Here is a 13970-nt window from a genome sequence, read left to right as displayed (position 1 = left end):
ACCAGCTGTCGTATTCCTTCTTCCTCTTACCCAGTGGCAGGTGAGCCCGGCCTGGGCTTCTGAAAGAGCCCTCGTTACAGCTGGGGAAACCGAGGCCCGGAGCGGGACGTGGTGGGCCCGCGTTCACACAGAGCCAGCGGTCGTCGGCTGCCGGTAGAGACTGGTCTCATCTCGTGTTTCCAGCGGTCCGGAGTGACGCGGAATCCCCACCCACCTCCCCCGGAGTAGCTGGGAGGTGGCGGGCGGGCGCTTGCTTAGCTCCCTCGTGCTGTTCCGTGCAGGAGCGGCCCCTTCTGCCCTGCCCCCTGGAAACCGGGGGACAGTAACGCAGCCGTGGTTTGGAACGGGGCGTTTCTGTGCTGCTCCCGACCGCGTCCTCTGCGCCCCGGTCCCCCGGCGGCCGCGGCGCGCTGGCCCCTGAGCTTCCGTGCTTTTCACGGCCGCGCAGCCACGTGGGGGGCGCGTGCTCAGCACATGCCTCGGTCACATAGTTGCAGCTTGGGAGCCCGGGATGATCGTGACATTCTCGTGTGGGGCCGTACACGGCCACTCCCCCTTTCCCAAGAGACAGCACAATTACCGTATTGTGCTTTGGCGTTCTGGCTCGGCCGCGGGGGTCGGAGCAGAGCTGTTGGCATGCTGGGAGACGGGAATAACTGTTCTGTGGCTCTGTACCTTTCCGCTGCCATTTTATGAAAAGGGGAGGTTCGGGTTGCCCTCGCAGGGTTCCCTGGGTCACCTGACTTTGCTCAGCTAAGTGAATCACCAGCCGGTGCCCCGTTTGTGTGGTGCTCTTGCAGGCGGAGGGAGAGCAGCATGGGTCTGCAGGGGACCCCTGAGAGCTTGGAGGCGGGGGGCAACCCGAGGCTGCCCTGGATGCCAGAGTCCCCATTTCCTAGGCCTTGGGAGGGTCACTGGCCCCGGCCAGACATGGGGCTCCTTCCAGCAGGAGCCGGGAAGGGGCCCTCAGCGCCCCGCCCCCAGCTTGCTGGGTGTTGGACATGCCACCTCTTGGCTTCCTCTGGGGATGCCCTCACCCCGTCCCTGGCTGTCCCTGAATTCCTACCTGTTCGTAAGGCCTCACACTTACGATACCTCCTCGAGGACAGCTCCTTAGATCTTCCTGACTTGGGATGACAGCTCGTCCGTCTGGTAGCATTCATGGTGTTCTGGCACTTACTGTACCATGCGGTGTGCCTGTCGGGACCCTTGGTGGCCAGGGTGAACGTCCTCCCTCAGTGCCTGGCACAGTCGGAGGGTTGGACTTGGGACGGGACTCTGAGACCAGGAGGCGATAATGACCGAGGAACAGCGCAGGGTGTGCACGGGGTCTGCCGGTTCCACCGACGGCCCGTAGAGCATGCCCTTCCTGTCGGAGTGCAGCGTCATGTGCACACCCGGCTTCTCTGAGCCCATGCTGCCCTCCTTGCTCACCATGCAGGCTCTCGGAACCTCAGGCCTCCCTGTTCCCAAGGGCCGCTGGCCCGTGGTGGGTGCGGCAGAGGCCGGGCCGCCTGGAAGTGCTGCCCGCAGCCGGCCCCGATGACAGCCAGGCTCCCTCCTAAAAGCAGAACGCGGGAAACAGAGCCCTAGAGGAGAAGGACCGGGCAGGGGTTCTCCTGGGACCTGCTGTGAGAAGGGCCCCCTGCGGAGGTTCTCATTAGTGTTTGCAAGTTTCGAGGAGGTGTGAACGGTGTGGGGTTTCATGACCCGCAGAGTCTGTGGAACCCAGATAGCTCCCAGCCCAGCCCCTGCGTGGACCGGGGGGTGCAAACGGCATGATCCGATAGCTGTGGGGAAGCCTACAGCCCGAGGGGCTTCGGATCTGACAGCTGTGGGAAAGCCTGCAGCCTGAGAGGTTTCGGAGGTTTTGCACCAGGGAAATCGAGACCCAGTATAACGCAGCAAATGTGTGTTTTGGTTCAGCAGACATTTCCTGAGCAGCTCTTCTGCCAACTCCTGGGGACACAGGACTAAGGTTGGGTTCGTGCCCTCCAGAAGCTCACGGTCCGTGCGGGGGGACAGATACACCACCAGTTCATCAGACTCTTGTGATTTGCACCCTGGGGTGTGAGCAAGGCCGTCCTGGAGGAGGTGATGCCAGAGCAGAGTCTGAGAGATGGGTAGCCTGGCTGGAGCCGAGGAGTCCGGGAGGGGGGTCGGGGTGGGGCCAGAGGATAAGCTCGAGCCAGAGGGACCAGCGTGAGCAAAGGTCTGGAGGCGTGGAATGGTGCAAGCTGTTTGAGGAACTAGGAGCAGAGTGTGTGTGTGCGTGCGCGCGCGTGTGTGCGTGTGCAAGTTTTTCAGGAGAGGCAGTATATGCACGTGTGCAGACTCAGCAGTGAAAACCATCTCTCCCCCCAGCCGCACATCTCCCCTGTGGGGGCAAACCCATGTAGCCGTTTAGTTTGTCCTTCCAGAGATGTTCCGCTCACGTGCGGGCACGTACAGCTAAATATGCGTTTACGCGCACACCTGTCTGTAATTTTGCTTTTCAAAAAGTTACGTTTTTGCATAGGTCACCGCCGCATCGCGGGATGTGCGCAGTGATATCCCTTGAAGCAGTTCGTCCCACCTCTGCTCTGAGCCCCCACTCCCCACTCCCCACTCCCGAAGACCGCCGATGTCACGCCCCTTTCGTAGCCTGTATTGTCCCTGCAGTTATTTATTTAGTTCTTGCCCAGGGGGAGCCGGCCGTGTCCACTGTCCCGGGCTTCGCTTTTTCACGTCACCCTGGACTAGAAGGTGGTTTCCTACAGGTGCGAACGGAGCCCTGCCGGCCTCGTGAAAAGCTGCGTTTTGTCCCTCGCGCGGTCGTCCGGGCACTCACCGATGCGGTCCCCGCTGGCAGACACGCAGGTTGCTTCCCGTGGACTCGGCATTTGAGGCTCGTGCAGTTCCAGGGGAGGCTGATAAGAATGACAGTCAAATGGCACCGAGACGTTTGTCCAGATTATGTTCTGCGTCCATCTCTCCAGAGGTTGGCTTGTTCCTCTCTCTGTGAAGGGCAGATGACTTTTGGATTGGGTTCTACTGAGAGTTTTGGGGAGAAACGTTGATTCCTTTGTTGCCTCCCATCAGCGACCCCTCTGCAAAAGGGGACCCACTGTGGGCTCACGAAGTGCGGCTGGCCCAGGGGCGTGGTCAGCCTTGCTCAGAGAGACTGCCTCTCGGGCACCTGTCCCAGACCGACCTTCTGGGAGTACAGGGCCGGGCGGGGCCGGGCAGGGGCCGAGGGCGGCCTGCAGGCCTGCTTCACCAGCGCTGTCTGCTGGGGCCTCGTGGACGTAGACGCCACCTCTGGGTGCTCACCGAGCTTTGCGCTTTGCGAGCTTCACGGCTCTAGCAAAGGTTGTGTTGATTTATTGATGAACGGAGTGAGTGAGAGTCTGCCCAGGTGGAGAGGCGCCTGGCTGTGGGCCGGCGGGGGGACGCTGGCACGGCTCTGCACTCACCCTAAGAAGCGAGTCGTGCAGTGTTCAGACCTTAGAAGGCACAGTCGTGTTATTTATTTATTTTGTTAAAAACGTGCTCTGCCTCTTACCGCATTTTATTTGCCTTTTTGAGCCACTCACGCATCGACCTGATCATTCTCGCTTCCTTGGGGGCAGCAGGGCCTGCGGCTTGCAGAGCGTTATGTCTCCAACCCGTCCCGTCCGCCCTGCAGGCGCAGAGTGAGCGCCGGCCCAGGGCTTACGGATGAAGACTGCTGCCCTGTCCCCTGCGGCTGACTGTTCACGCAGAGCACCTGAGACCTGGTTTTGGTGCCCAAATGCCGCCCCCTGACCGGTCCCCGTCAGATTTCATCCACTCGGACCCCGTCCCCTTCTTCAGTCTGGCATCTTCTTTTTTTTTTTTTTTTTTTTAAACTTTGAGTTATTGTTATTTTTAACTCCGAGGATGTTGACGACCCTGCGCGCCTCCCCCAGTTGGACTGTTGGCGGAGGAGGCCCGCATTCCCGGCTGTCCGTGCGGCCTTCCTGCTCACGCTCGTTCGGCAGCGCCTCCCGATGCGGCTCCGGGCCAGGGCAGGGCCTGCACGCACATGAGGGCCGGCCTGTCGCTGGGTTTGGGGGGTGCTCTGGGGCCTGGCTGCAGAGCTTTGCTGCCGACTTAGTGCAATGATTTTCCTGAGAGCGAGGCAGGCCTGCGCCCAACGCCGGTTCTGGTGGCCCCACCTGGGGGACGATGACAGTTGGCGGCGTTTGGCAGTTTTTCAGGCACTTGGGGAGGGGTCGTGGACAAGTGATGGAGTGCACCTGCTTCCCTGGGTGTCTGGGCCATTTCCGGTGAGGAAGATGATCCGTTCACCTTGGGAAGGTGGGCTCACCCAGGGCCTTTTGAGTCTCACCTAGATCTGCCAAGAGCCCGCAGAAGGTTCTGGAAGAAGTCCACCCAGAGGGCTCCTAAGGCACCTTTCCTTTAAGCCAGTGAGTCTGGTCGGCCATGTCATTTCCTCTTTAAGCCCCAAGGGCTTTGCTCTGAGCACAGGAGGCCGCGTGCCACATCCAGGGTGTGCAGAAGGAAGTGGAGACGGGTTGCAAACGAGGCGCCCCCGCTTCTCCCGCCTCCGCCGAGAAATCAAAAAGCTCACGGCCCAGTAAGCAGCCGCTCCCCGAGCTGCTCATAGGCACCCTGCGGCCGTTTGTAAGTAACTCGGAGCAGAATGCCTGGGCTTCGCGTTGACGTAGGACCTCGGGGACCCTTCTTGCAGGAGCCTCGTACCCCTCCAAAGTGCCCGCAGTCTGCTGCTCTCCGTGTTTCTGTGGACAGGTGGCTGTCCTTAGACGTGGTGGCTGCCCCTCACAGGTGCTCCAGCCGATGGCCAGAGCGATCTGAGTAGAATTTGTTCTGCCCTTTAGAAACCCCCAGGAGGGGGTTTAGGTGTACCTGTCCTTATGACAGACCCGTCAGGCAGTCGAGTCTCCAAGGGGTTTTGTTTGGGCAGGTGTCGGCGTTTTGAGCACGTGGCTTAGCTTGCGGTGCGGACAGGGCGGAGGCTGAAGGCTCGCAGCAGGTTGGTTAGCTTGACTGATTAATTTCTACAGCAAACCCTGTAAGAGAGGTTAGTAGACGTGACTTGGTCGGATCAGGAGAGTCAAGTCCTGGTGTGTGAGCTGAGGTCAGGCCGTGAGCCCTGAGTGGGTGGTGGGTGGGAAACTGTGGCTCTCGTGTCCCCAACAGTTCCTAAGAGCTCCCGGGGCACCTCTAGTGTTTCAGTGTGATCTTTGCGATACTCTTTTGAGCCCCTGAGATAGAGGGATCCCCCTCCCAACTGCGTTCCAAGTGCCGGCTTCCGAGAGATGGCGTTCCCTCCGCGCAGTGGCCTGGGGGTGGCGGGGGGGGGGTTCTGTGAGAGCAGCCCCGGTACGTGGCCGCCCGGAACAGGAATGCTGCTTCCTGCCCTGGTTCGGAAGCCATGCGTGCAGCCTGGGCGGGGCGGGGCGTCTCGCGGGAGCTGTCTGTGTGCGTAGCTGTCCGTGGGCCCCAAGAGTCCGCAAACATTTGGAAAGAAAGCGGATACTCTTGGTGCAGGAGGTGGGAGATGAAAGCATGAGAACTGGTGAGGGGCTCCCTGCCTGGGCCTCCAAGAGACTCCTTCACGCGGAATCTCGTCACTGTCGCCGAAGACACCCAGGTGCCCTGTGCACTTAAGGACCGAGCTTGGAAAACGGGCTTGTGCCAACACGCCCATCCCCACCCCAGAGATATGTTCGAGAGGGGGGCGGTTCTGTATCCCCACCTCCCCCGCCGGCGTTGCCTGCCTCCCCTTGGCTGCGGGGACGGTCACAGTCGAGGCTCTCGATGGCAGCGAGTAAGGGACTTGGCCTTTGCTGCCGTTGTCTGGTTTCCTGAGAGCTAGGACGCTGCGGGGCAGGTCTGAGCAGGCCCGGGAAGGCCACGCGCACACGGCGGCCCCGAGCGGTTGGCGCAGAGCGGCCGTCAGCTCCTGCCCCCTGTCCGTCCTGCTCCCACGGCACCTTCACGTCTGCCGTGGAGGCCCCCACTCCCGCGGGGTTCCCGTGTGCCCGTCACCGGCGAGGAGGCGGAGGCGCAGAGAGGGGCGGCACGCCCCGGCTGCCCCCCGCAGCTGGCCCGCGAGTCTGGCCTGGCCTCCCGTTTGACAGGCGAGGGGGCGGAGGCCCCGCGAGGGGAAGTGACCTGGGCAGCGGGGCCGAGCCGCCCGGGGGCAGAGCCCGGGGCAGGGGCCATGTTTCCTGTGTCTTCTGTCTTTACACCGGCCGCACGTCCTCTTGGTTGGGCTTCTCCATTTTTGTTTAAAAAAATATATAAATATATATATATGTGTTTTTTCTTACCCCTGTTTTGGTTTTTAATCATGGTTTGAGAAAATTCACTGTCCTTGTAAGTAGGTCTGACCGAAGACCGGGTCATGGTCATCTTAGGCTAAGTGGCTTAACGTTTCAGTAGATTATCTCTGGGGCCCCTCGCCATGTCTCCCCGTCCTTTCCTCTGCCCTTCTGTCCCCACCTGGCTTGGAGGAGGAGGCAGCGTGCCCCTGCGCTCGGCCCGTAAGTGCTGGCTGTCCCCTCCTGCTCCCGTCCTCCGCTCGGCAGAGCCTTGTCCGCAGCACACGCTCTTCTTTCGTAGTGTCCGGTGGGTTAAAATGACAGGGACGCAAGCGGGAATGGCGAGGGGCCCTGCAGGAGGCGCGTATGTCCTCTATTCCTCATTCATGAAGGGGCTCCTGACAAGCCGGGCATGCAGGCGGCTTCGGTTTCAAGCAACGGCATTGGCTGCCTTGTTCCCACGTTCGGATTCGTTTTGGCTCTGGATCTCAGCGCCTTCATGTCCCCGAGTCGTGGCGTTGCTCCCCTCCCTCTCGAAATGTTATTAGCGTACCAAAAAAAAAAAAAAAAAAAAAAATCAGAAAATCCCCCACGACTCTGTGGGAGCGACTGTAAAGTCCCAGAGATCAGGGTCCCGGTTGGGACTGCAGAGCATTTCACTGTTTTGCTTTTTTCCTCCATTAAGAGGGTCTTATAAGGAGCCTGGGCCATTGTGGTCAGCGAAGGCACAGGGTAGGTCCCTTTCTAGCCAGGTAATGTGACTGCCAGTTCTTCCCCACGTGTGGGCCCACAGTGGCCTTTGAGTACCTGGAGGCCTAGGCCAGGAAATAGATATTCATCCAGTTACTGGAGAAAACACCTTGAGGACACACCTTACTCAGGGTCGAGGCCTACGGGACAGGTGAGCATGTCTGCTCTAGAGCAGGTGCTTTATCCCCGTAGCAAGAAAGAATCACCTACCCCTGAGAGTCTGACACAGCCACATACCAGCTGTGGTTTTAGTCAGGTCATTCACCCTCTCTGAGCCCAGTTTCCTCACCTGCCACATGCAAATGGGAGCCCGAGTGAGTGTGACTAAGGGTGGGATTTGAGCGTCCTGTCCGGAGGCCCAGCCCTGGGGTGGGGTACATGGAGGATCCGCAGTGTGTCCCCTGCCCCCAGTAGCTCAGGCTGTGGCTGCGAAGACCTGATCTTCGTTAGGCGTTTTACAAGCCTCTCGTAAGGGCCCGCTCAGAATTGTGTTCACGTGAGGACGTCAGGACATCTAGGGACATCCCGTAAGGTGCCGCCACCTGAGAAAGCCTTGACCTCCTTAACCTTCCACCCGAGGTGGCAGAACAGGGTAACTTCTCACACGTTACAAAGGGAGAGCGAGCTGAGCAGGTCCGCGCAGCTCGGCCGGGCCCTCCAGCTCCTCCAGGACCCGCCCGGGGCTGGGACCGGGGCTTCCGGACTCCGAGTCCAGTGCTCTTTTCCGGCTGTGTTGTTGACTCAGCAGACAGACCTCGAGCAGGTTCTCGCTGTGGGGAGGCTCTGTGCTAAGTCCAGAGGACAACGAAGTCGGGTCCATACCCAGACTAACCCTGTGGAGTGCAGGGTTCCCCACGAACACCCTGGGAGTGGACTTGGAGAGAGGGCAGGCGGGCAGAGGCCCAGGGAGGTGGTGTTGGGGGGGTGCGGCATAGATCGGGCTGGCGCAGCAAGAAGCGAGCATAGCCCCGCACCCCACGCTGGGAGCGCCCTGCTCTCCTGGGAGGCACAGCTGCCCGTGCGTGTGGCGAAGGACGGGCAGTGTTGACTATGTCGCGTGCCCGCCCTCTCCGAGACGTCCCCCTCGCCCGCCTCCTCCCTGCTTGCAGTGAACCCTGAGTGCCGCGTTGCAGCGGTAGGTTCCAGAAGGTCGATGTGTGTGTGGCCTGAGCTGTCGAGAGGGCCACGTTGCAAACCCAGCGTCTGCGCTTCAGCGTTCGGGCTGTTGAGCTGAGAAATGCAGGATCACGATGATGAAATCGCAGAGCCTGGAGTCGAAGGGTAGGTGGTTAAGACAAAGACGTCGGAGTCCAGGAGCCGCGGCCTGAGTCCTTGCTTTACCCTTTGCAACTGGCTGACCTTGGGCCCGGGCAGGATTGTCCCTCTGTAAGCTGGGGTAACGGTGGCACCTGCGCGTAGGGCACCCTGAGGTGCCTGAGCTCAGGACTGTAGGCTTCGGCTGCTGTTACTTTATCCGTGCGCCTATCCTTTCTGTAAATACAAACCGAGAAGGTACTGGGAACACAGTGGACAGATGTGGACCGTCTTCTGGGTGGTGCCTCTAGCCTGCAGCCTCCTTACATCAGTGATGTTTGGTGCTGAGCATGTCGTTGGCGTTTCAAGTACTGACTGAAGAGGTTTTCCGTGTCCGTTTTTCTGACTGCGTCGGAGGTGGTGGAGGCACACCTGTGTTTTCTCAGTGATTTTTCAGTAGGACCCGAAGACCGGGAACCTGGGCCGAGGGAGAGAGTTTAAATGTCCCACTGCGGGCCGGGAAACACACCTCCTGTGGACATGTCCTCCTATGAAGACTCCAGACTCTTGGCAATATCAGCTCGGTTGGGGAAGGTATGGGCTCTTGACAAAGTTCGTAGGCAGCTTTTCACTTTTATCCTTTAAACTCAGATGACTTATGAAAACAGCAAGCAAAGGCTTCCCCAGGCAGGTTAAGTTCCCTTCTCTTGGCAGATGTGAACTGGACTGCCGACCACAGGGTTCAGCCCCCATCTCAGCCTGTCTGTTGGTTTGCGACAGGGCCTGGCAGAAGGCAGCGCGACCCTGTAAGACATGCACTTCCCCACACGTTCATAAATTTGCTTCTGGATCCTGCCTGCAGATGACTTTTGTCACACCGGCTGGAGTTATGAGAGTTTAAAAGTGCATGCAGCCTTCCCGAAAACCGTGTAGGATTTCTGTTTTCCTCCCATTTCCTTTGCTTAATGGGAGAGGGAAATGGAACCTCTGAGAGGAATGACTTGCTTGAGCCATCAGGGAAGTCACTGTCGGTGGCCAAGGTCACGTTTAGGTTTTGCTCTGAGGCCTGTGTGTAGGGTGGTGAGATATTCTGCTGTAAAACTAATTTGCACAAGTGCCAAGCACAGGAGATAGCTACTAAAAGGAGAAGTGTGATTGTCTTGAAGATCTCCAGTGCGGTCCGTTTCTTTTTAAGGGATAGCCCTTCAAAAATGCACTGCAGAAGCCTCGGGTAAACTTAAGAGCGATACAGAGTTTTGGAAGCTGCAAAACATTTCTCTACCTGTAAATGCATCTAGCAGGGTTTCCCTTTGCCAGAAGCCGAGTCTCCGACCACAGTGATATCAGACAGCTGGGTTCGAGGGTCACACATGAAAGAAGGCACGTTGACGATTGCAGAACAAAAGCAAGAAAATTTCACGTTAAGAAAGATGTGTGTGAGAGAGCAAAGCCGGCCCCTGCCCTCCGTGGTGTCAGAATGGCCGAGGAGGCTGAGCTGGATCCACCCCATTCCCTCAGCCCTGGCGGCCCTAGGATCTTGGGCACGTGCCTCGTGTATTTCCTTGGAGCCTCGGTCTTCTCCTCTGGAAAGTGGGAACAGTACTGACAGCAGTGCCCATTCATAAGGAACACGAGGTCATTAAAGGAGAAGAGCCTGCCCGTGGTCGGTGCCCGGAGGTGGGAGGTGGAGGCCGGGAGCGTGCTGTGCGGGGCACGTGGGGCAGAGGTGGCTCTGGTGCTGGGTGCCAGGGTGCTGGGTGCCAGGGTGCTGGATCGAGGGCCTCTTGCCGACTGCGAGCAGTGTCACTTTGTGCCCTCAGACTGTCACTGTGTACCCTCCCACCCTGCAGCCCTGCTCTGGGCACAGTGCCGGGGAGCTCGGGGCCACCCTTGGGGGGTGGCAGGGCCCCCTGCCACCACGTCTGCAGCCAGGGAAGTGGGTTCGTGGGTCAGCAGAAAGTCTGACTTTGCCTTTTGCTCCTTCAGTGGAAATCCTGGCGAAGACGAGTCAGTGAGTGGAGGCTCTGAGGTGGGAACCAGACAGTGTGTGTCCGTCCCCCTGAACAGGCTGGCCACCTGCTGACGGGAGACCCTTAGCAACACCCCCACCCGCCTCCCGTGGACAGCAGGCACCAGACGTGTGGGCAGCAGGACGGGGGGCCCTCTGTCTGGGAGGCTCCGCAGAGAGGTGGGAGTAAATGGGACGGGGAAGTGACAATACAAGATTTAAATACAGGTCAAAGAGACTGCAGAAGAAGGGCCCGGAGGATGTCGACAGAGGTGCCAACCGCAGCGGCTGCTTGTGCAAAAGGGAGGGGGGACCAGGGCCTGGGGCCGCCTTTGTGCCCTCTGCTTGCACATAGCTCTTTTCATCTAAATTTCCCGGCAGCTTCCAGAGCAAAGGTCTTGTCGCTTTCATTTCAAAGATGAGGAAACTGAAGTCGAGTCACTTGCAGAAGGTGGCGGCCGGGCCTGCCCCGTCCCACCTTCCACAGTCCCTGGCGCGGGCAGCGGTGGCCACATAGGCTTCTTTATAAAAGAAAATTTTTTTTTTTTCTTTTTAAATTACATGCAGTACAGTTCACTCTTGGTGTTTAGTTTTATGCATTCTGACCAAGGCACAGACTGAGTGGTTCTTCTTCATTTCGGTTTTAAATTTCGCAATCATTGTAAGTTCGCATGGAGTTGTAAAGTAAGAGAGAAATCCTGTGCACCCACCCAGTTACTCAGTTTCCCCCAAGAGTACCTAACATCTTGCAAAACCGAAGTTGAGTATCACAAGCAGGAAGCCGACACCAATGCAGTCAAGGTGCAGAGATGCTCACCACAAGGATCCCTCCCGCTGCTGCTCGTAACCACACCCACCTCCCTCGCACACCTCCACCCCAGTCCCAGAACCCCATCTCAAACCCCTGGCACCCACTTGTCTACTCTCCATTTCTAGAATTTCAGCATTTCAGGAATAGTGTATAAAGGGCTTTGTGCAATCATTAGCCGTTGGGGAGTGCGCTTGCTCACTCAGCACAGTTCCTTTTCCTTGCTGAGTAATATTCCGTGGTATGCCGGCAGCATGACTGGCTTAACCATTCACCTGCTGAAGGACATTCGGGTTGAATCCTGGTCCTGGCTGTCATGAATGAAGCTGTCGGGAATGTTCACGAACAGGTTTTTGTGTGACCTAAGTGTTCGTTTCTCTGAGGTAAGTCCAGGGAGTGCACTGGCTAAGTCCTGTGGTAGTCACTCGAGTGGGCTTTGGAAGGATGTGTTTGGGACTGAGTGGCAGGCAAGGAGGTGGGGGCCGTGCTGCAGGTGGACGCTGGTGGGAGGCACCGGCCTGGGGCCTGGTCCACATGACTTCAGACACAAGCTCACACCTTATAAACTGGGCTAGTTGCTTCTTCCGTCTGTATAAAGGGGGTAATTGAGCCTGACCTGTAGCCGATGTACATGAAGCACCTGGTACACAGTAGGTGCTCAGCAGATAGAAGCTGCTCTTAATGTGGGTTAAGAGAAAACCCACCAGGCAGAGCAAGGTCTGTGCCCCAAAGGTGGCCTTGGGAAGCCTTTACCTTGCCACCCATGGGCTCTGGGGCACCTCCTTTTTGCCTTAGGTGGAACCATGCACCCAGTTGTCCCTTAAGAGGCTGAGCCCCTGGCCTCTTCCTGTGCAGACCCCGGCCCTGTTTACTGACTAGGCTCTAAGTCTCCACGGGCACTGGCATGCCCCACGAACCTGGCCAGGCTCATGCCCGGATGGAAGGAATCTGTGCCGGCTCTCCTGGTCTGAATTTGACGCACATGGTCTGAGAATAGGCCAGACCATTTTAGATGTTGGTGTGATCGAGCCTAATTCCAGAATTGTGTATTGAGCTCTTACTGTACTCTGGGCACCTGTGCTAGGTCCAGGTGTCACAAAATCAAGACCAAAGCAGCCGACTCCAGCCCCCTGGGGAGCCCCTCCTGTGGCCTCGTGATAAAGTCTACATTCAGCTCAGCGTTCAGAACCCTCGGTCTGGTCTGAATCTGGCTTTCCAGGTCCCTGTCCTGCTGCTGCTGGGTCTTCACATCCCCTGGGCTCCAGCTACCAGTGTGTGCACCATCCCCCGCCTCCCCCGCACGCCGTGGACTGGTGCGCGCACGCCATGGCCCGCATGCTGTGGACCGGTGCACACGCGCCATCCCCCGCTCGCCGTGGACCGGTAGTGTGCGCGCCATCCCCCGCATCCCCCGCTCGCCGTGGACTGGTGCGCGCACGCCATCGCCCACACGCCGTGGACCGGTGCGCGCGCGCCTTCTCCCGCACGCTGTGGACCGGTGCGCGCGCGCCATCGCCCACACGCCGTGGACCGGTGCGCGCACGCCATCCCCTGCTCGCCGTGGACCGGTAATGTGCGCACCATCCCCCGCATGCTGTGGACTAGTGCGCGCACGCCATCTCACGCACGCCGTGGACTGGTAGTGCGCACGCCATCCCGCGCTTGCCATGGACCGGTAGTGCGCGCGCACCACCCCCGCTCGCCGTGGACCCGTGCGCGCGTGCTATCCCGCGCTCGCTGTGGACCGGTAGTGCGCGCGCACCATCCCCCGCACGCCGTGGAGGGGCAGGCCGCCGTGCTTTGTTCACACTCTTCACTCTGCCTACGTGCCTCTTCCCTTCCTGCTGAAATCTTTCCTATTTTTTTTCCAATCAAAAGAGGGGTATGGTGGACACTGGATGAACTATTCGAACAGCACGTGAGGCCGTGTGGTCAGAGCGCCCGCTCCTGCCCCAGGACCACAGCCCCTTCCTTGAGGCGGCCCTTGTCTCTGGCTGTTCGCCCTTCTCGGTGTATCTCGGAGAACGTTCACATCTGTACGCCTCATTGGCAGTGTGAAGGCGACACAGTGTTCCTGCGCATGCCCAGTCCATGGCTTATGTAGCCCACCCCCCGGGCTCCTGCACGCAGGGCTGCACGTCACTGGCCCCTGTGCAGAGGAGTCTACGACTCCGCGCCAGCGGCTCCTCCCGTCTTCGTGGTGGATGTAGTGTCTGCGTTCACGGCATTGTCTTTCCAGGACCCCTAAGGGCAGGGACTGTGCTGAACCCTTCCGCGTCTGCTGTGTTTGCTCCGGGGTTCACCGCCCTGCTGCCCCTGTGAGCCTTGGTGTCCTGTCGGGGCTCCAGCGGGGACGGAGCTGTGAGAGCCGGGACACCACAGTCCAGCTTCGGGCTTGGTGCCTGGTGGCTGCATCAGGTGCGCTAACGTGTTTCCATGGCAATAGACTTTCACAGCATCGTTCTTGCCGGCCACCTACTGGCCACCTACCGTTCCGCCAGAGGGATGGGCTGTGATCTAGCCAGTCCCCTCTTGATGAAATTTAGCTTCAACAATTTTTGATAAAATTTCCCCTTTTAAGAAATTTTAGAGGACAGATGCTTGGGTGTGCGAAGCTGAGAAAGGATCGGGCCCCGCAGACTCTCCCCTCAAACGAGTGACAGTGGCTGCTGTTTACCGAGCACGTCCCGACGTGAGCTGGGGCTTCTCACCAAGCGCAGGGCTGGAGCCCCGTTTTCATATGACACAGTGACCTGAGTCAGCCACTGCTGTCCCTGTTTCAGAGAGGGAAACTGAGGCTCAGAGACTAAGTGACTTGGCAAAGGTCACACAGACGTAC

General features: G+C 58.9%; 1 protein-coding gene across 3 annotated transcripts in view; it reads left to right on the top strand.

Moving 5' to 3' along the window:
- The window catches only part of FAM53B (family with sequence similarity 53 member B), a 101772-nt gene that overhangs the window by 16335 nt on the left and 71467 nt on the right, over positions 1-13970 (top strand). Inside the window, exon 1 of one of the 3 annotated variants that reach the window (XM_036222742.1) lies at positions 6323-8342. The exons of the other annotated variants lie outside the window; for them this stretch is intronic. The gene's annotated coding sequence lies outside the window, so the exon portion shown is untranslated. Of the gene's footprint in view, positions 1-6322; positions 8343-13970 lie in introns of those variants that run through there. 3 annotated transcript variants of the gene reach the window in all.

Source organism: Rousettus aegyptiacus, unplaced genomic scaffold (genome assembly GCF_014176215.1).
Source record: "Rousettus aegyptiacus isolate mRouAeg1 unplaced genomic scaffold, mRouAeg1.p scaffold_m13_p_6, whole genome shotgun sequence".
Classification (NCBI taxonomy): domain Eukaryota; kingdom Metazoa; phylum Chordata; class Mammalia; order Chiroptera; family Pteropodidae; genus Rousettus; species Rousettus aegyptiacus.
Note: the sequence above shows the minus strand (reverse complement) of the source record. Positions and strands in the feature narration are given on the sequence as shown.